Source organism: Gadus macrocephalus, chromosome 6 (assembly GCF_031168955.1).
Source record: "Gadus macrocephalus chromosome 6, ASM3116895v1".
Taxonomy (NCBI): Eukaryota; Metazoa; Chordata; class Actinopteri; order Gadiformes; family Gadidae; genus Gadus; species Gadus macrocephalus.
Window position 1 is genome coordinate 25531874 of NC_082387.1, and position 3418 is coordinate 25535291.

Consider the following 3418-nt stretch of genomic DNA (forward strand, 5'->3'; position numbering starts at 1 on the left):
CTCTCTGTGTCTGGTTGTTAACACCACTTGGACAGGGGGAGGGCTGATTGGCTGATTGTGAAAGGCTACAGAAATATTTTTCACATTCCTCATTTTCACGCTTCCTCCTTTTAGATATTCTCTGCAATAGCCAATAACCTCCCTTCACAATGCTTTAAACACCATATATAGCTTCCCTTCTCCCTCTCTCATTGACATGACATCCAATCAGCAGTTCAGTTCATATTGAACCAGTAGAACGTCCCTTTAGTCCCATTATCAACATGCTTTATTGCTTTGGATTAATCTACAGCTTGGACCTGATGGTAAAAAACATCATTTGAAGTACAATTTTAATTTTGATTATTATATTGAACAACCGTTTAGATCAGGGATATTTAGATCAGGGATAACTTCATAAACAGGAGGATTCATTAAATTTAGAGACTAGAAGTTAGGGAGGCTCGATGGGCCACGATGTACTCGGCCAGCATCGGTCAGAGGTGGAGTGTCTCCAGTGTGTATGGATTATTGATCAGCCGTTATCAGTCAACATGACAGGGTAACGTGAACATTGACCATGTTTAAAGTACAACAACTGAGCAGAATTAGCTGAAACTAATTCTGCTCAGGAGGTACTGACATGGAAAAAGTACCTTCTTCTGTTTACTACCTTGCAGTTGTAACTCTGTGACCACCAAATATTACCTCTCTACAAAGTGTGTGAATTCAAAAGCTGACCTATGAACAATATATTGTTAGTTTACGAATGTTCTCTGAAGACAGGGAAATATGAGTGTTGGTGAGCTGCTGAGCTTATCTCCCACTACCTCTGGCTCTCCGCCTGAGTTCATGGGTTGGCCAATGGGCAGAGAGGGGCGGGACTTCTGGTGATAAGGATCAACAGTGACTCTGCTCAGTTATATTAATGCCTTGTGGTTTGTGTCTTCGTTGGTTGATTCTCTGGTTCTCGGGCCAAAACAGAGAAGAGCTGTGACTTTGCTGATCGACCTTTGCTAGCTCTTAGCGATGGCGGTAGGCCTACCAGACGTCCATCTTAGGGAGTTGAGCGGAGGGATCGAGCAGGGCTGTGTGGCTTGACTAATGTCATGCTGCGACTCTATCGACTCTAGCACACGAGAAGGCTCTAACATGATGGTAAAGACAACGTAACTGTAGTCAAATCTGAAAAGATAAACACTACATTCAGTCATTCATGCGGTATAGATGATAACCCTACATTCAGTCATTCATACTGTATGATAAACCCTACATTCAGTCATTCATACTGTATAGATGATAAACACTACATTCAGTCATTCATACTGTATAGATGATAAACACTACATTCAGTCATTCATACTGTATAGATGATAAACACTACATTCAGTCATTCATACTGTATAGATGATAAACACTACATTCAGTCATTCATACTGTATAGATGATAAACACTACATTCAGTCATTCATACTGTATAGATGATAAACACTACATTCAGTCATTCATACTGTATAGATGATAAACACTACATTCAGTCATTCATACTGTATGATAAACCCTACATTCAGTCATTCATACTGTATGATAAACCCTATTCAGTCATTCATACTGTATAGATGATAACCCTACATTCAGTCATTCATACTGTATAGATGATAAACCTACATTCAGTCATTCATACTGTATAGATGATAAACCCTACATTCAGTCATTCATACTGTATAGATGATAAACCTTACATTCAGTCATTCATACTGTATAGATGATAAACCTTACATTCAGTCATTCATACTGTATAGATGATAAACCTTACATTCAGTCATTCATACTGTATAGATGATAAACCTTACATTCAGTCATTCATACTGTATAGATGATAACCCTACATTCAGTCATTCATACTGTATAGATGATAAACCCTACATTCAGTCATTCATACTGTATAGATGATAAACCCTACATTCAGTCATTCATACTGTATAGATGATAAACCTTACATTCAGTCATTCATACTGTATAGATGATAAACACTACATTCAGTCATTCATACTGTATAGATGATAAACACTACATTCAGTCATTCATACTGTATAGATGATAAACACTACATTCAGTCATTCATACTGTATGATAAACCCTACATTCAGTCATTCATACTGTATGATAAACCCTATTCAGTCATTCATACTGTATAGATGATAACCCTACATTCAGTCATTCATACTGTATAGATGATAAACCTACATTCAGTCATTCATACTGTATAGATGATAAACCCTACATTCAGTCATTCATACTGTATAGATAATAACCCTACATTCAGTCATTCATACTGTATAGATGATAAACCTTACATTCAGTCATTCATACTGTATAGATGATAACCCTACATTCAGTCATTCATACTGTATAGATGATAAACACTACATTCAGTCATTCATACTGTATAGATGATAAACACTACATTCAGTCATTCATACTGTATAGATGATAAACCTTACATTCAGTCATTCATACTGTATAGATGATAAACCCTACATTCAGTCATTCATACTGTATAGATGTTTAACTCTACATTCAGTCATTCAGCACTTGTTGCCTTACTGAATACATTTAGAGAAGGAGCAACCTTCAACTTATCAAAGTGACTTGGCTCAAGGACCTCCACTGATGTGATGGGGAGCTGTTTTTAATGCTATCCCTTCTTGAAGGTCAATAAGTCCTTCATAGGGAACACTGAAACCTGTCCCCTCTTTCTGTACTCTCACTTTCCCTTCTCTCAGTCTCCTCATCCCTTCTTTCCTCAATCTTTAGAGATCATGAAAGTAGAAGACATGGCACTGTTCTATATCAAAATGTTATTCTATAATTCTCAAAATAAGAAACATTTCCATAATTATTCAGAGTTCATTCTTATTATACCTGTGTCACCTTTAACACTACAGCTGTGGTCAGGATATGGTCTCCATGGTTACAGGTCCAGGGGTGCATGGTGGTGTAGGGGCCCTCCTGTGTTTGAGGACGATGCACAGGGATGGTGGGAATAGCAGCTGCTCTCAGCCTGGTCTCGCCCTTTCTGGTCTCCACTAACCGGTCTGCCTCAAAATGTCCTGCAGAGTGACTTCACTTTAGTTTTATTTAATTAATCGAATATTAAGCTTCCCAATGGTGTGTTCTTTGTTTGTGTTTCATTAAGATCCCCTCACATGTTTTTTTGTCATTGTAATCTTTGATTAGTCAGATTGCTCCTGCCGGTTTGAGCCAACCGTTTGGTTCTCCTCCCTGCGTCGGTGGGGAGGAGTACATCTGTACTCCTTTCTCTGAGCGATTGGAGCCTCCTCATGCAGCTCAGGAAACCGTGGTGGAGACTTTAGGACAACACGGAGGAAAGAGCGGACAAGCTGCTGATATGGTCTGAGTTTATTGATTTTTATTG